General features: G+C 39.7%; 1 protein-coding gene across 9 annotated transcripts in view; it reads left to right on the top strand.

Annotated features, from left to right (window-relative positions):
• The window catches only part of LOC132831506 (activating transcription factor 7-interacting protein 1-like), a 184062-nt gene that overhangs the window by 54025 nt on the left and 110275 nt on the right, over positions 1–19762 (top strand). Inside the window, exon 1 of one of the 9 annotated variants that reach the window (XM_060849693.1) lies at positions 7734–7815. The exons of the other annotated variants lie outside the window; for them this stretch is intronic. The gene's annotated coding sequence lies outside the window, so the exon portion shown is untranslated. Of the gene's footprint in view, positions 1–7733; positions 7816–19762 lie in introns of those variants that run through there. 9 annotated transcript variants of the gene reach the window in all.

The following is a 19762-nucleotide window of genomic DNA, read 5'->3' as shown; positions in this document are numbered from 1 at the left end:
CAGATGATTATTGAACAACTAACACAAAGTGGGTGGCACGGTAGTACAGTGGTTAGCACTGCTGCTTCACAGCACCAGAGACCCAGGTTCAATTCCCGCCTCAGGCGACTGTCTGTCTGTGTGGAGTTTGCACATTCTCCCCGTGTATGCGTGGGTTTCCTCCGGGTGTTCCGGTTTCCTCCCACAGTCCAAAATTGTAGGGGAATAGGTTTGGGTGGGTTGGGCTCTGGTGTGGACTTGTTGGGCCAAAGGGCCTGTTTTCACACTAAGTAATCTAATCCAATGAGAAGGAACACTTTTGGATCCTCCCATTCTTCAATGAACAGCATCCAGCATGTCAGTGCAATTTTAAAAATATAACCTCCCGGTATTTGCGGCCATCTTCAACCAGAAGTGCTGAGTGGCTTATTGAACTTGCCTTGTCCTAAGGTACCTAGCATCACAAGTGCCCGTCTTCATTCAGTTTGACACACGCAATAATGAATCAATGGTGGAAGGCACTGAACACAATAGGCTATTGACCCTGACAGCAACCCATTTTTAGTACTGAAGAGTTAGTTATCTATCCTATCCAACTCCTCCACACCAACCAGACTTCCCAACCTGACCTAATCCCATTTGTCAGAATTTGACGCATATTCTTCTAACACCCCACCTCCTCTTATCCAGATGCCTTTTTAAATATTGTAATTGTACCCACTCCAATGATTCCTCTGGCAGCTCAATCCATACACACCACCCTCTGCCTGAAAACGTTACTTCTCTGGTCCTTTTTTTTTAAATCTTCTCCTCTCACCTTAAACCTGTGCCCTCTAGTTTTGGACTCTGAACTACCTGTGACCCTAACCAAGCTTTTTAATTGACATTTTTAGAAAAATGTCAGGGTCCGGCCAGGAGACATGCAAAATAATAGCTCAATTATGACCTAATTCTGGTAATGCTTATTTTGCTCTGATCCATTGTTGAAAACTCCATATAATTGTCATTCTTTTTGTTTTACTTTTTGATTTTGGTTTTTCCTTTTTAAAGTACCTTGTTTGTGTTTGGATTGCCATTCTTTTGATAGCTGTACTATTGATGCTTTTGATAAATGAACTCCAGTTTTGAGTTAGTTTTAACAGTTGAAAACTGCTATTACCAGAACAACTTTCACATTGTTCCAGAGATCTTGTTAAATGACTAACATTGAGAACTGAGCAATTTCTAGCAACATCTTCAAAAAATAGTCTGTTCAATGTTATCCTGATTAACTTGCTGAAAATGTTTTTGAGCTTTGGAATATGATCTTGTAAGAGGGTGATATAATATTGACATTACGTGTCAACAGACTTTGCAAAGCATCTTTTCGAAGAGTAAGAGTACAACTTGGATTAAGTTCTACACATTGCAGTCATCTCTGAAACATTTTAAGGCATATATAATCATTTAGGGGGGTTCCTTTTATTAAATATTGTGATTTAACCCCTTAAGTATCTCCAGCTGTTGAATGGAACTGTTATAATTGGCTAATTTAACTAACTTGCATATGTACTTAACACGTCTTGTAACCACCAACGTCTAAAATTGGAATTCCAGTATCAGCTTGGTCTCCTTATCAAGATTCCAAATGGTATCTCAAGTAACTATTGGTTACTGAATCCTGCATGGCATAGTCTTAGACTAAATCTTTGGTTATTTTGTTCACAGAATTTTGACTATTGTGCAACATGTGTCAGCGCTGCATCTTAAATGAGCGAAGAGCAAGTCCGTGAAGGATAATATGCTATTTCTGGTTTGATAGAAATTCCTCAGTAATACCATTCGTTCAAAATCAAATCAATGGAGAAGACCAGTTTTGGAACTTAAAAGAATTATTTTATGTATGGCTATTGAACAATACCTTGCCAAACCAGTGACCCAACATCTTTTCTAAAGCTAGCTTTTTTGTGCATCAAAAATGCTGGATATCTATTCCTCCAATCTAGCTTCAATATTTAAAGCAGTAATTGTGACTCAACTGAACCTTAAGGTTGTAGTTCAAGTCCCAATTCGGAACCTGAGTGCATAAAATCAAGATTGATGTTCCAGTCCATTATTGAGGGGCTCATTTTTGTTTTTGAGTGAGATGTTAAACCATGGTACTGCCTACTCTTTTTAAAGTGTCACAGAATCAGATCTGCATCCGTGTCACTCCAAAAGCAACCACCTAACTATGGATTATCTAACGATGAAAAAAAATCCCATGCTCATCCTTTGAAGGAGAAATGCCTGACTAATTTATCCATCAGCCAACGTAGTACTTACTAATCGTTAGTACATTTTGAACAAAGTCCTGCTTTTTGTAGTTGGATTTTTGTTTTTGCAAATGGTAAATGTGGCAGGATGCACTTGTGCAGTGCAGTTTCAACTTGTTTTCTTTCAATTTTCTTTAAACTTGTGGATGGATGAATGAAGATTAAACCCCCACAACATTGGCAAATAGGTGGACAGCAATTTTTGCAAGACAAACAAATTTGTGGAAGACAGGCATAACTGTTTGTTTGATTTTGAGAGTTTGAGAGCTAGCTGTATACAAATTCATTGTTTTCTATGTTGAAACAGTGTCTTTCAAATTAAAATCGGTTCATATGCTCTAAATTGTTTTGGGCATCCAGCAGTTGTGAAAACTGCAATATAAATGGAAAGTATTTTTAAAGAGTTGGTTTTCCTTTTACTTCCGGTTACCATTAGTTGGAGCATTCTGTATCTAGCAGCTGAACTATTTAAAGCTTTCCATTGGAGCCAGAGAACATCCACCTATGAGGACCTGGATCATGACTACTAAAGCTGAGTTTGCAGAACCAGAAGAAAGGCATACTTTAACTTATCTAATTGGATTGAAGACTCTTCCTAGTTGTAGAAGGATAATATTCAAAACCAGAATACTTGCCTTTTTTCCCCCTCTATCCATCAAACAAAATTTATTGCTGTCAAAGATTCTCCCTTTTTTTTCCTGGAAGAATGTTATTCTTTGAAACTGCATGACTCTTCTGGCTATGACTGAAACTTAGCAAAGTTAAAAGATTGTACTTGCATAGTTACTTGCTTTTGTTTCAATTTTCTTTCTTGAATATGCACAAATTTTAATTAGTAATAATAGCACACTTCGATGAAACTGGTTGACCAGCTCATGTAGAGATTGCCATTTGACCCTTTTGAAATTTGATTAATCATGTTTCAAGGAACACTTGGGTCAAACTAGCAACTTCCAACATTCCCAGAGGAAGGCCAGATGCAGTGTAATTGTACAGGTTCTCCTAAGCAGCTACTACACGAGCTGCTACTGAATGTATATGCAGATTATCTCATTGGACTCTTCAGTCATGGTAGGACTTTCAGAAGACAATTGCATGTAATTTAGACATGATTGAATAATTAAGTGCTATACCTCAACATGAATATGGACAATTTGTCCTAATCTCTCATGACTGAAACTTGGCACGAGAAGGGGGCTACTTCCTCATACCTTGCATCTGACCCATAACCCTCATACCCTCCAAACCTGTGTGCTCCTGAACTCACCTTGTGAACCTTTTTTGTAGTCCTGTGCTAACCTATGCCTGTCAACTCATTTCCCTAACACTTGCAGACCAACTTGTCTGTTATCTGCCCTTTGGCAAAAAATGCATTTAGCAAAACAGTTATGATTCTCATGTACTGTCTCGTTCCAGTCCAGAAGAAAGCACTTTGCTCCCTTTTGATTTTAAGGGGAAGCTTTGTTGTCGAAGACTATAGTCTAGCAGCAGAGAACTCTAACTCTTCGCTTCAGACAGCAGAAACAACCTCAATTAACTGAAAGCAAAACTAAAAGCCTTCCTGGGTCTGACCCTGCTCACCCATCATTTTGGAAAAACCGAATACCCAGGGAGAACTCAAAGTTGCTTACTGACTGCCACTTTAACAAAGCCCCTCTGCAAGAAAAACCGGGCAGAACACCTTAAAGGTACAGTACTGTCACACTTGAATATTGTTGCAGCTTTGCTCATATAAGCAAATGGTAGGTATTCCATCATACTCCTGACTTGTGCTTTGGAGATGATGGACAGCCATTGGGGGGATGGAAGGTGGAATTATTCACTACACCAGGAACTCTGTTTACCCACTCTAGTAGCTGTAGTGTTTTCATGGTTGGTCCAGTTCAGTTTCTGGCCCCTGGTGATCACCCAGGATTTTGATTTGTGAGAGGTTCAGCGGTTAGCTGTGCCATTGTATACAAGGGGACGATGATTAGATCCTTCCATGCTTTAACTGTTCACTTTCTAGCTCTCATTAAATGAATGTTACTTGCTACTATCAGCCCAAGCCTGGATGCTGCATTTGGACATGGTCTACCGTTCTGAGAATGGTACTGAACATCCATCTCTTCACATCTCTCACTTCAGACCTTTATGATGGTGGAAAGATCATTCATAAAGCAGCTGAAAATGGTTGGGCCTTGGACACTACCCTGAGGAATTCCTGCCGTGATCTCCTTGGGATATGAATATGTGATCTATGGTGACCGCAACCAGATTTCTCTGCTAGATATGACTGCAACCAGCAGCAATTTCTTTGATAGCAGTTTTGTTTGGGCTTCTTGATACTATAATCTGCTTAAGCTGCCTTGATTTTGGCAACCAGAACTGGAATATAGAACCATTTGGACATGCTAGATGAAAAGGGGTTACCAAGGTTTTGAATAAAGATATGTATAATTTGGAATTGGAAGTCTAAATATAATGGGAGCTATGACTTGTCTAATGACCAAAAAGTCAAGTAACTTTGGAAAGGAAGCCAATATTTTCTTAGAGATCCAGTTTACTGTTGGTTTTAGTTCTGAAAGAAATGGGATGCAATAGGCTGAAAGTTGCCTAGCATTGCTCTTCTGAACTTGGTTTCTGTTTCTCCTTGACACTACCTGGATATGCCTGTGGAAGGGAAAGACGTCCGAAAGCTTGCAATAAGTAACTCTTCCCCTCCTTCCTAACTACTTCCAAACCCTGAAAGCTGAACTGTTTTCACTTGACCTAGGTGGATTGCCTACTCAATATTTCTGGCTGAAGATAAATACAAATGTTTCACCATTAACAGTCACTAGTGGTATTGATTTATTGTTTTGAGGCAATAATTAAGACTCTTGCAAAAGCTAATTGTTGGGAAAGAACATACAGCGAGTGGTTGTGCCAGATTAATTGGTTAAAAGGTAAAGTCTGATCGGTATTTTTTAATCTACAATAGGACAATACTATAAGCTAGTCTCAGTATCTAGTGTGGTTGTGTTAACTCTTAAATTGACATTTTTTTGATCATATAATTAGGAAAACCTTCCTTTCAAATAGCTCTGAACCTTCTTCTTGGTAAATCATAGTCCAAAAGAAATGTTTTTGGATTTTGTGGATTTCTAATGGTAATGGTAAGTCACGAGGCTGTGTTAAATGTGAAGCAATTCCTGCTGAACTTTAAATCTGAAGAAACAAGTCCTTGGCTAGAACTCTGTTTCATTCCTCCTATTAGTATTTTGAAATAGGAAACCTGGATTGAAGCGAGTGTTTATCTATTAACTAGTATGACCATTTACTCTGCACCTGCTCATCGTGTACCTATGAAAGGCTGTAAATTTGAATTCTGTCAGTGTATCTCTAAAGTAGCATCTCAAACTGACTTGGGGAGAATTATAAAGAACCATGTAATAGATCCAAGTCCCCCAGTGATTATGAATTGTTCATCTTGGATATTAAATTGAATACATAGTATGAATGAAGTTACATATCCTCTTAAGCTTTTGCATTTGTGAGCAGAATTTTATTCTGTAGTATTCTTCACAGCTCTTAGTAATAAAACATTAGCAGGAGTTGGTAGATTAAATTGAATTAGCTTTATTATCACGTACTCATTTGAGTACAGAGCAACCACGATTATCTGAAAGACACGGGTGGGCAGTGTTTTGTTCAGTTAATCGAATGCTGGATAACAGGTTAGCTGAGCATTGGGACCTTGCGATCATGCCAGATAATTTGATATTCAAGTAATCGAATGCCAGATGATTGAGGTTCCTCTGTACATTGAAAAGTTAACAGATCACCACATTGAGGTTCAAAGGCATCTAGGTACAGATTCTTACCAAAAAAGCTCAAGAAAAATGAGGAAATTAAAGAAATAAGTCCAGAGAATTAGTCTTTCCAACCTAGTCCACTTTGGCATAGAGCTTCCAGTAACTGAGAGACCTCCAGTGCCTTGCTGCTGCCTGCACTGGCCTCACCAATGTAGGAGTCGCCACACATCTTAGGCGCTGTCTCTTTGTCACTGGACCCACCTCACTGACTTCACTGAACTGGCGCTCACCCCGCAACCAGGAGTCCCAAGCTCTGCTTCTCCACTGCCTCACCAATGACCAGAAGAATTTGCTCCAGTTTTTCTGCTGCCAGGCTGCCATTGTGCCCAGAGACTTGCTTTGGCTGCAAATGTCATGTTGGCACCACCATCCTGTCCCCTGGAGGAGCTTTTTTGCTACTGCCACATTAACGACGGAAGGATGTCCTTGCTCTCGCCATTGCCTCTAGATATGGCAGCTGCTCACTTTAATGCAATTGACTATATGGTCAATTTGTATAGTCTATATATACATTTCTTCATAATTAGATATTTTTATTTTCTTTTTGTGCAGACAAACTAGTCAGTGGTCCAACAATCATATCAAAAATCCATAACCATACTTATGTAGTTAACACTGTGGTGCTGCATCCTAATTTGATTTAAGTCAAGAGAAACAGCTCCTTCTAAGAAGTAGTTAGTTTTTTTTGTGTTCATGCAAGACCATTCATCAAGTAGTTTTGATAGGTACATCATGAATTTCCTTGAGTTGCCTCAAGGTCAAAGTGGTTTCTTAAACAGCAATGAGTGGTAATGATTGGGGAATCTTTTAAATTTTACAACAATCCAAACTAAGCATTTCAGGGCAAAGGATAGTTAATACATGAAAGAGCAACAAGAAATTTTGAGAACCTGGCCAATTACTTATTTTGTTGCTTTTTGGTTTCTGCCTGCTTGCCTGCCTACCACCACACTACCCCCCCCACCTCCCACTTGAGTATACAAGTGTCATGTATGTTGATGCGGGTGAGAGCAGAAATGGCGAGGGAAGGCTGCATGTGTATTTGATCATTTTGAGCTGCATTCGTAGGTAAGTTAATGTCACAAGGGAAGTATGATGAACAGGTGTGGCATCGGCTGTTATTTCGGCAAATATGGTCTGACTTGGGTCATATTTAAAGAATTGTCACCTCAAAATTTCCTAGTAAATTAGAGCGCTGTTACGACCAGAATAACCCATGCAGCTTATCTATCCCAGTGCAAAGATATGCAGCAGTTTCTAATTATGTTAGTTGATTTAACATATCTTTTACTAAAGCATGGACAAAGGTGTGTTTTAGTATACCAGCTTGAGGTTTTTATTCTTGTGATTGGCTCTTATAAAATTGTTTATATTTTAAATAACTGGCTTAAGCTATCAAATTCTGATGGTCTTCAGATTTCCAGCAATAGGTCTTCTTTTCCCCCCTCTCACCCTCCTTTCATGACCATAGAATCACCTCCTTTGCCCCTCAGTTGCCAGGCAAACTTTGCAGGGCTCGCTGCTGATTGCTCAGCTCTGAGCAGCTCCTTTTTTATTGGTAGTTGCAAGCATGATTATGCAGACCTATCAGGCAGCAGGTATGTATCCCTCCCCCACACAGTGCAGTGACTTCAAAGAAGGTGAGGTTTTTTTGCTGCCGTTGCTGAGACTGACTTACAAAATGGCTGCAGGGGGCTCCCTCATGGGTATGTCCAGTATTTTTACACTTGTTTTTCCACAAGACAGAAATTTCTTTTACAGTTTATTTTATGGCACATTTTGCCAACTACATTTGTCAAAAAATAATGTACACAATCTAGGGAATCTATTTTTGACATGGCATTTTCCACGCTTCTGGATTTAGGGCTTTGTGTCTAGCTGTATCCAGTTAAATAACTAACAAACAGAGCAATTTTATTAGTTCAAACAGTAAAGTATTGGTTATTATTTCTCAATTGATCCCCATTTTAAAGTAAGTTCATTGTGTGCAGCAAACAAGGCTTGAAAAGTGAAGAATATGTATGATGCATCATGGGAAGGATGATCCTGATTTAATTGGGACCAAATTTTTAATTAATTCATGTTTAAAAGGATGTTGGAGAGAAGTGGGAGTAAACTCTCAACATGGTAGTTTGGAAAAACTGGCAGATGAGTTGCCTGATTGGCCAGAGGTAATGTCCACTAAGTTTGTTTCCAGTTACCTCATCATTGCAAACATGTGTTTTTATTCTGACTTTACTTGAAGGAAATATATTGGTTCATATAAACAACAGCTTTCTGTTTGAACTGACTTTTAAAATAGTACGGAGTTAAAATGTTTTCTCTTTATTTGAGAAATTAACCATGCTTTGATTGAAAAGCCCTCAGTGGCAGATCTTTCATAATCCCAGCACCTAGACAAGAAACAATGCTTGGACTTCCTTTCTGCTAAAATTTAAGTAATATTGCTTAGTTTTTTCCTATTAAAAATTCAATTGAATGCTTTACGAATCATGAAAATGCTCAAATACTCGATCGCTCAGGTCATCTTTACAACGAATTGCACAGATTGTCGTTGACTGCAGTAAAATAGATTACCATAAATTGCCCAGAAGGTAGATCTTGTTTATAGATGCAGCAGGCCTGCTCGTGCCTGTGCTGGAGGGCAAATGGGTAGTCATTGTTTTATTACTTCCCTTTTCAGATTACAAAACTAAAATTAGACACTATATATAGATTGCAGAATATATTTTTCCCATTTTTAACAGCGCATTTCAGTTATGTCAGGATTAGTGTTATGGAAATAATCCATGCCACATGTCCTTTTGTTCCATTCAAGGGCAGAAAACTCATTTCCTGTTTGCTTAAGTCACATCATGGGGAAGACTTGTACAAATGCTGGTGATTCTGAAACATTGCCATTCACCGTTTCAAAACAGTACATTGTGGCGAGCATGGTTTGAAAGCTCTGTTGCATATTCTGCAGTATTTTATTTTACATCAAAAAAAACTCCATCAAATCAGTGTGCTGAAAATCATTTTGCTTTTTCTCAATCTGTAGTTTTAACAAAAATGGGAGGTGGTTGATACATTACTGCAATATTTCTCAAAAAGTAATGGAGGCCCTATTAATGACAGTGAATGCATAAAACAAATTTTAGTTTGAAAGAATTTGATTTTACATAAGAGAAATCATGACAGGCCTACTTATAGAAGACAAGTTTGGGTTCCCTTTCTAAAAAGAGATGTGGTGTGTTCACTCTCATCCTGCTCAAAACAGTTTTCTCACTTTATGTAGGTACAGTGTATTTGAATAAAGAAAATACTCAGTACCAAGTTAAGTATTACGGATGTGATTTTTAAAGATTTTGAAGAATAACCACCATGTAGCTAATGAGCACAGGTGCCCTCTGGTGTTGAACTGAAGGTGGTCAACCAAAGGAGGTACAGGCTGAGCACACTAAGAGGAAATGACCTTTCAAAAATTAAACTTGATATGTAATTATAATGGCAATAGTTAAAATCCCACTTTGCATTTTGTAGTTAAAGCAGAAATATTTTCATCTGAATTTGAATCTGTAATATGTGGGAAAGCTGGGGCCAGAAAAGACTTCAGATTATTTGGTTAATTTTGCACATTTTTTTATATGCTATTTAAAATGCTTTTTTTAAAAAAAGTGTTGGCATATTAGCAATTTCAGATCTATTGGCTGTAAAACAATGCTCCAAATGATGGGGTTGTATATTGTTCTTTCTGGTGCATACAAATGAGTGGTTATTGCACACACACAAGATAAACTGCTTGGGTTGCATTCCATCAATGTACTTTTCTCATGAGAAACTAGTGGGAAAGTTAGCTGGCAAGATTAAGAAATGTTCAAGAGTGCAAAGTTCACATAGGAGTAGAAGAAAAGATGCTCGTGAGTGATCATCTTTAATGAGGCACTTTAGGGGACAGAAACTGAGGACCGGATTTGAATACTTGGATTATAAAGCTCAGATTGTTGAGTGACATGAAGGGATGCAGACACTTCAGTGGTAGATTCCAAATTCGCATGAGGTCTAAAACCAAGAAACACTGTTTGATATACAGAAATGAAATCAACATCTTTTTTGGAAATCATTAAAGTTTGCTTCTTTTTGGTGCAGGGTTGGTAATTTTAAACCCTAATTAGCTTTGCCTGTAACAAAGTAGATGCTTGACTCCTCCAGTTTTGGGAATTTACTTCTCTGCTTTTCTTAAGAAGCAAGGACAACGTAGAAATAGTAAGACGCTGCAAAGAACTTAAAAACCAAGGGTTCTTCCAAATAATTTTGCTGTATTTGAAACTTGACTGCTTTATTTCTTGCTTGGATCAGAAGTGTTGCATTCTCCTGATACACAGGTCATAACAAAATAAGTTGCCAGTACAATCCAGTAAAAATGTTAGCATGGTAGAAAAGAAATTTTGAGATGGAAAACAATCTATTTGCCATATTCTGTTAGATATAGAACATTGCATTGTTAATTGACATAGTGGGAAAGATTTTATCAACCAGTGTTTAATATGCATTCTAACTGCAAAATCTACTTCAGTAGTATGTTTTATGATATCTGCCCACTTAAATGGAAGTGGCAAGTTTATCTGGGTTTATGTTGTGTATTTTGAAGCCTAGTGGTTAATGAGGCAATAGTGGCTGAGCAAATATTTGGGAAAACAGGCCAGCACAAGTCATTCCTTTGTTATTTCAGGCTCCACCTCTTTCCGGTGGCCAGTGTTCTCATGCCTCGTATGAAGTGACTCACTGACACTCTAAATTCCTGAAAAACACAATGGATCGTGAAAAACAACAGTATGACAAAGGATCCATTGTATCATATTTATCATATTTTGCAACAGTGACAGGCTGTTACACAGGCCATGAAAGCCTGTCATGATTTAGAGATGCTGGTGTTGGACTGGGGTGTACACAGTTTAAAAATCATGCAACGTCAGGTTATAGTCCAACAGGATTAATTAAACCTGTTGGACTATAACCTGGTGTTGTGATTTTTAACTATGAAAACCTGTGGTAGCCTGTTTTTAGGGTGGGGGGTGGCAAAGTCTTTCTCCAGTCAAACCTTTGTCTTTCTAGCTGCTATGTCTAACATACAGAATCAAATGCATCTTTGCTGGAAACTTCTAGAAGCACTTACTGGTGTACTAACACTCAGCCTTGCTGCTGCTCCCTGTTGGTGTACAAGAGAATATCTGCTAATGTGCAGTTAGATATTTGACTTGGTAGTTACTTCATACACCATTTACTTCCACCCCATTTTTGGACATCCTGATTTGTAATCTAGCATAATGAGTTTAAGTGCTTTTTTAAAAAAATACACTTGTATTAACTTTGCTTCATTTTTCCATGTTTCCTTGAGATTCTTTGGTGCATAAATTGTCAATGGCTGGCATTGTAATGAGTGCAGTAGACCTTTTTGTAGTGTCTGAGATTAAGTATAATATGGGATAGTGCATTATTTTTCCATAATTTAAGACATAAATAGCCATTTTATAGGTTAAAAAAAAAGTTATCTAAGCAAGTGCTTTAAGTTATTCAACGGCACTGAGTGTTGGCACATTTTGTGCAGTGCTGAAAGTGTTGCTGGTTAAAGCACAGCAGGTCAGGCAGCATCCAAGGAACAGGAAATTCGACGTTTCGGGCCAGAGCCCTTCATCAGGAAGTGAGCATGTTGCTTCACCTATCTTGCAGATGAAAGTATATTTTCACACTGTATGGTGCCATTGTAATTGTTTTGTATCTTATTTCCTATGTGTAATGAACTTAAAATCTAATTTGTAAAAAAATGTCACTGCTGACTTGATATTCTATCAAATATTCTGCATTCCTAATGAAGGGCTTTTGCCCGAAACGTCAATTTTCCAGCTCCTGTGATGCTGCCTGGTGTGCTTTTCTAGCACCACTCTAATCTTGACTCTGATCTCCAGCATCTGCAGTACCCCCCCCCCCCCGGTCCATTTCTACAAAATGTCCATTGTAAAGCCCAGCTTGTTTATAGCTTAATTTCTAACTGTAGAGTGACTTACAACATTTTTTTGGAATTTCAATTCAAAGCAAAGCATTTAAGTTCAAGGGTAATATTGCAACACTTCTAAATTCAGTTTATGTGCACTAACCATACAAACCCGTCCTGTCTGCTTCCATTAAGTGTGGATGATTTTTTTCCTTTTCTACACACAGTATAATTATTAATCAGTGTTTCAGATGCATGCTGCCATCTCAGTTTGATAATTTCATGTGATTTTGTTTTTAATACGGTTTTGTGCTGTATTAGGGTCTTGCCCTTTCTTCTGTTGGAGGGATTTTTGGATGTAAATATATTTAACTCTGAAGGGGATGATTCTGTGTCCACCCACCTCCAATGTTTTTAAGGAAATGATTGTGACAAAGCTGTGGGAAATTGATAACCTCCTCCATATTTTAATCTGTTTTGCATCTCGACTATCAAAAAGGGTTTGACCAGGATCCGTGTGATAAGGGAGAGGCAGTGGCATAGTGGGGATGTCACTGGATAGGTAATCCAGAAGCCCAGGCTAATGCTTTGGGATCATGGGTTGAAATGGCAGCTGGTAGAATTTTGTCTTCAAATAATATAAATTGGAATTAAAATCAAGTTTCTAATAGTTGAAACTATAATCTGGTTAACTGATGTCATCTGGGAAAGAAATCTCCTAACCTTACCTGATTTGTCCTATGTGATAACAACATATCCCACAGTAATGTAGCTGATTCTTAAACTTTTTAATATGGCCAAGCAAGCCCAGCAACTCTGTCAAACTGCTGTAAAGTCTTGAAGGAATAGAACTGCATGGGCCAGTTGGCATTCATCTAGGCATGGGGAATGATGGCAAAAACAGTCCTGTAAATCTTTTTTTATTTTCCCTTTTTAATAACAAATTGGGATTGTGCCAAAATAGTGAGCTGACCAACACCTAGTTGAGCAACAGCCTGATATAATCATTAACGAGCAAATCATTATCAATGAGCAAAATGTCTCAACACTATCATCACCATTCCTGTATATGGCCTTTCCCAAGACAGGACTGATCCAGAGATGGCAGCACAATGGTATATAGTCAGGGAATTGACTCGCAGTCCTCAGCAGTGACTTTACACCACAAATCTCATGGCATTAACTTTAACTTAAACTTCGGAAAGGAAACCTTTTGCTGATTGCCATCTACCAGTGACCTTGCCCATTTTTGAAGATGAGTTCATGTTCCCCCATATTAAATCTATTTTGGACAGGGTTAGAAGTCACATGACACCAGGTCATCGTCCAACAGGCTTATTTAAAATCACCAAGCTTTTGGAGCACTGCTCCTTCCTTAGGAGCTCCTTAGTTCACTTGATGAAGGAGCAATGCTCCAAAAGCATGTGATTTCAAATAAACCTGTTGGACTATAAGCTGGTGTCAAGATTTCTGACATTGCCCCCCTCCCAGTTCAGCACTGACGCCACTACATGAAATCTATTTCAAGAAGTGTTGAGGGTGACAAGGGCACAGAATGTGCTCTGGATAGGGTACTCCATTTCATCAAAGTTTCCTGGTGGTAGTACTACTGAATTAGATGAGTCCTAAAGGATATAGCTGCTGTGCTGGGTTCAAGGAAGCAACATGAGGGGAAAACATACTTGTGACTCCATTACCTCCAACGTATCTGTCAGATTTTTCAGTCCAAGCCAGTGTTTAGTAGGAGTAACCACTTCACAGACCTTGTGGAGACTTCTGTCTTTACGTTAAGAATCTGAAAGTTTATTGTGTGGCATTATCACTTCTGAATGGGATAGATTTCAAAGGAGTCGAGCAATATTGTTGAGGCTAAAAATTAGGGTTACTTCTATGACAGACAAAAATAGTATCTGATAGAGCTAAAAGATCATATCCATTAGTTGTGTGATCAAAGTTCTGCAGTCCTGCTACATCCAGTTATGAAAGTGGACAATAAAACCACTAATGAGAGCAAGGTTCAATAAATATCATCCCAATGATGCAGGAGTCCAGTAAAACCATATCCCCAGCAGTCTAAAAAATTGCCCAGATGTGTCCTAGCCCCACAAAGGAAAATTCCAACACTGATTTACTATTTTAATTGAGTAAAATGACGGTTAGAGTTGTTGACATTGACATTGTTGTCAAATCATGCTTACTTACTCAGTAATAACTAGCTCAATGGTGTAAAATTTGTAGTTCTACCATTGCCCTGCTGCCACTCAGTCTGACATCATTGCAGCTTTGGTCCACACATGGCTAAAAGAATGAATTGAAGAGATGGTTAGTGTGACTCCCTTGACATCAAGAAACTCTCCAGCAAAATCGAAGGGAATCATTTGTGAAGCTCTTCGACTGATTGAAGTCATACCTTGCACAAAGGAAGCTAGTGTGGTTGGAGGTCAATCATTTTCGTCCCCAGGCATTGCTGTAAGAGATCTTGGGGTAAACTCCTAACCGTCTTCAGGTTCCACATTGAATGACTGACTGTCCTCTCATCATTGGGTCAAAAATAGAGATGTCTGCTGATTTGATGAATATATGGCATTCAGAATTGCTGAGATACTTGAGCTGTTCCAGTTTTATGGCCTTAAGAACTGAATGTTTGGTCTTGGACTGTTAAGTAATATTCATGCCATAGAAGTGCCAGGCAATGGCCATCTCCAGGGGAGAATCTAACCATCCCCCCTTTGTTCAGTGGTGTTACCACTGTGAATCTCTCCCTCAATGTCCCAGAATTTATTCAAAAATGGAGGGAAATAGAAAGCAGGCAACAACTACTAACCTGTCACATGGAAAAATCAGATATTTATTAAAAATGTACTAACGGGGCACTTGGATAAGTCCAAGGCAGTCCTGCAGAGCCAACATAGTTTTGTCAAAGGGAAATCATGTTTAATTTAATGGAGCTTCTTGAAGTGCTTTAGATAAAGGAGAACCAATTGATGTATTGCATTTAGACTTCCAGGATGTATTTGATACGGTGCCGCATCAAAGATTATTGTTGGGGTTGAAGAAAAAAAGCTTGTCATGACTGACTCTCTGAATAGAGTATCATTTTGGCATGCATAGAAGTTGCTTCCTGTTAACAGGTCAAATAATAGGAATGAGTTTTTTTTTCAGGCTGGCATGGTGCCATGGGCCTCAACTCTTCAATTTCTTCATCCAAAGTCATTATGTATATTTAAGGTTTGGTAGCTGAATTTGCGGGTTCAAAACAAATAGAAAAATGAGCTGTGGCGAGGTTATAACATTTTGTAGGCTTCTTAAGCGAGTGGCACATATCTGGGAAGTGGAGCACAATGTGGTTAGTATGGAATTGTCCATTTTTGGCAGAGAATGGAAAGCAGCACAGTATTATCCAAATTGTGCGATATCGAGCTCTGAGACGCAGACAGATCTGGGGTATGATTTTAGATTGGATGACTTACAACATGGAAACAAGCCCTTCAGCCCAACAAGTCCACACCGACCCTCTGGAGAGTAACCCACCCAGACCCACTTACCCCTGACTAACACACCTAACACTTGGGCAATTTAGCATGGCCATATCTACTTGACCCGCACATGTTTTGGACTGTGGGATGAAAACGGACCACCCGGAGGAAACCTATGCAGACTCTGGGATAAAGTCACCTGAGGCTGGAATCGAACCTGGAACCCTGGAGCTATGAGGCAGCAGTCTAAGGTATGTCCTAATGCACAAATTGTGCAGCTACAGCAAACAATTGGGAAAGCTAACAATTTTATTTGTTGCAAGGGGAATTGAATGCAGGAGTGAAGATGTTTTAGATTAGATTAGACTTAGTGTGGAAACAGGCCCTTCGGCCCAACAAGTCCACACCGACCCGCCGAAGCGCAACCCACCCATACCCCTACATTTACCCCTTACCTAACACTACGGGCAATTTAACATGGCCAATTCACCTGACCCGCACATCTTTGGTCTGTGGGAGGAAACCGGAGCACCCGGAGGAAACCCACGCAGACACGGGGAGAACGTGCAAACTCCACACAGTCAGTCGCCTGAGGCGGGAATTGAACCCAGGTCCCTGGCGCTGTGAGGCAGCAGTGCTAACCACTGTGCCACCGTGCTGCCCCGTAAGCACGTTGCGCTTCAGTTATCCAGGGCACTAGTAAGATCAAATCTGGAGAATTGTGTACAGTACAGGTCACGAAGGATGAAAGGATGTTAATATTGAGTCAGAGATGTACAGCACAGAAACAGACCCTTCGTCCCTTGCTGACCAGATATCCCAACCTAATCTGGTCCTATTTGCCAAAGCTTAGCCTGCTTCCCTTTAAACTCTTCCTATTCATATACGCATGCAGATGCCTTCTAGATGTTGCAATTGTACCAGCTTCCATGTCCTCTGGTAGCTCATGCTGTACATGCAACACCCTCTGTGTGAAAAAGGAGGTCCTTGGGTCTCTCTTTTTTTAGATCTTTCCCCTCTCACCTTTAAACCTATACCCTCTAGTTCTGGAGAATACTTATTCTCTCTCCCTCTCCCTCTCCCTCTCCCTCTTGTTCTCCTCTCTTCTCCCCTCCCCCCCCCACCCCCCCCCCCACCCCGGCCCTTCCGGTTGCTGTAGTATAAATCTTTTCTGAAACCTTTCAAGTTTCACAACATCCTTCCGATAGGGAGGAGACCAGAGTTACATGCAATGTTCTAAAAGTACAACATGACTTCCCAAGTCCTATACTCAATGGTCTGACCAATAAAGGAATGCATACCAAATGTCGCCTTCACTATCCTGTCTATCTGCGACTTTACTTTCAAGGAGTAATGAACCTGCACTCAAGTCTTTGTTCAGCAACACTTGCTAGGACCTTACCATTAAGTGTATAAGTTCTGCTAAGGTTTGATTTCCCAAATGCAGCACCTCACATTTATATAAATTAAATTCCATCTGCCAGTACTCAGCCATTTGGCCCATCTGATCAAGGTCCCATTGTATTCTGAGGTAACCTCCTTCGCTGTTCAGTACTCCTCCAATTTTGGTGTCATCTGCAAACTTGCTAACTATCTCCTATTTTCATATCCAAATCACTTCTATAAATGACAAAAAGAAGTGAACCGTGCTCCGATCCTTTTGGCATCCCACTGGTCACAGGCCTCCAGTCTGAAAAACAACCCTCCACCACCACCCCAATCACCACCCTCTGTCTTTACCTTTTGATCCAGTTCTGTATCCAAATGGCTAATTCTCCCTGTATTCCAAGAGATCTAACTTTGCTAACCAGTCTCCAATGGGGACCCTTGTTGAACGCCTGACTGAAATTCTGTATAGATCACGTCCCATCGCTCTGCCCTCATCAATCCTCTTTGTTACTACTTCAGAAAACTCAATCAAGTTAGTGAAATGATTTTCTCCCCACACAGCCATGTTGACTATCCCTAATCAGTCATTGCCTTTCCAAATATATGTACATCCTTATACTCTTCTAAGGATTCACTCAATCTCTCCTGTCTATACCTGACATGTGCTTCCTTCTTTCTCTTAACCAAACCCTCAATTTCTCCAGTCATCTAGCAATCCCTACACCTGTCAGCCTTTTTCTTTCACCCAAACAGAAATATACTGTCTCTGTACTCTTTTTTTTTTGAAGGTTCCCCATTTTCCAGCTGTCCCTTTACTTGCGAACATCTGCCCCCAGTCAGCTTTTGAAAGCTCTTGCCCAATACTGTCAAATTTAGCATTCCTCCAATTTAGAACTTCAACTATTTGATCAATTGCTAATAGTTTTAGTATAGAATTACGGTTACTGGCACCTCAGTCATCTGCCTTGCCTTATTTCCCAAGAGTAGGTCAAGTTTTGCACCTTCTTTAGTGGTATATCAATATGCTGAATGGGAGAACTTGTACACATTTAACAAATTCCCCTCTGTCTAAACCCTAACCACTATGACCGTCCCAGTCTATGTTTGGAAAGTTATAATCCCCTACCATAACTACCTTATTTCTACAGATAACACATCTCCTCACCAATTTGTTTCTCAATTTCCTGCTGACAATGGTAATACAGTCCCAATAAGATGATCATCCCTTATTATTTCTCCGTTCCACCCATCCTTCCCTGGATGTATTTCTGGGAGTATCAGTATTAGTATAAGTACAGCTATAATGCTTTGCCTTATTGAAAACGCTGCTCTCCCTCCTCTCTTGCCTCCCTTTCTATCCTTCTTGTAGCATTTGTATCCAGGAACATCAAGCTGCCAGTCCTGTCCATCCCTTAGCCATGTTTCTGTAATTGCTATGATATCCCAGTCCCATATTCCTAACCATGCCCTGAGTTCATCTGCCTTCCCTGTTAGGCCCCTTGCATTGAAATAAATGCAGATAAATTTATCAGTCCTACCTTGTCCCTTTATTCTCTGCTTTGTCCCTCCTTGCCCTGAATGTTCTGCCTCACTACTTTGCTCAGCTGTACCAGTCTCAGATTGATCTTGATCTTTCCTCAGTATCTCCCTGCCTTCCCCCCCAAAACTAATTTAAATTTTCCTGAGCAGCTCTGCAAATCTTCTTGCCCGTATATTAATCACTTTCCAATTAAGGTGCAATTGATCCTTGTACGGGTCACTTGTACCCCAGAAGAGATTCCAATGATCCAAAAATGTAAATCCTTCTCCTGTACACCAACTCTTCAGCCGCCCATTCATCTGGTCTATTCTCCTATTCCTTCCCTCATTAGCTCGTAGTCATGGGAGTAATCCAAATATTACTTCTCTTGAGGACCTCCTTTTTAAGTTCCTGCCTAACTACTTATATTCTCCCTTCAGAATCTCATCCTTTTCCCTTCCTGTGATACAAACAAACAACAATGACCTCCTACTGGGCCCTCTCCCCTTTGAGAATATTCTTCACCCTCTGAGACATCCTTGATCCTGGCACCAGGGTGGCAACACACCATTCTGATCTTTTGCTGCTGGTTGCAGAAACATTTGTGCCCCTGACTAGAGTCCTTTTACACAACACAATCGGTTGCTTGGAACCCGATGTGCCACTCATTACATTAGAGCCATCCTGATACCAGAAACTTGGCTATTCGTGCTATGTTGCCCTGAAAGCTCATCACTCCCCACATTTTCCAAAACTATATACATGTTTGAAATGGGGATAGCACGTTGGAAGCAGATCAGAGAAGGTTTACTAGATTAATAATTAGAAAGAGCGATAACTGCTTTATAAAGAAAGACTGGGCCTGTAGCCTGTGGCTTGTACAGACTTAATGAAAAACTATGATCTTGAAGCAATTTAGTGGATGTTTGAAAGGTGGTTTCCTCTTCTGGGAGAATCTAGAACTGAGGGGTCATGGTGTGTGTAAAAAAAAGATGACACCCAATTAAAACGGAGATAAGGATCTATTTTTACTCTGTTAAATAACTTAGGAATTCCTTTCCTCAAAAGGCATTGGATGCTGAACTTTTAAGGCAAAAGCAGATTCTTAATTACCATGGGGATGGAAGATTATCTGAGAGATGCTGGAATATTGAGTTCAGGTTAAAATCAGATCAGCTATGATCTTATTGAATGATGAAGTAGGCTTGAAGGGCTGGATGAAAAGACCCTTTTTAAAATTCCTTGCTTTTTATGTACAGTTTGATCAGGAACTGAACCAGTCAGTGAGTACAGTGGTT

The sequence above is a fragment of the Hemiscyllium ocellatum genome, chromosome 33 (assembly GCF_020745735.1).
Source record: "Hemiscyllium ocellatum isolate sHemOce1 chromosome 33, sHemOce1.pat.X.cur, whole genome shotgun sequence".
In the NCBI taxonomy this organism is placed as follows: Eukaryota; Metazoa; Chordata; class Chondrichthyes; order Orectolobiformes; family Hemiscylliidae; genus Hemiscyllium; species Hemiscyllium ocellatum.
This window is presented reverse-complemented; position numbering and strand designations above follow the sequence as displayed.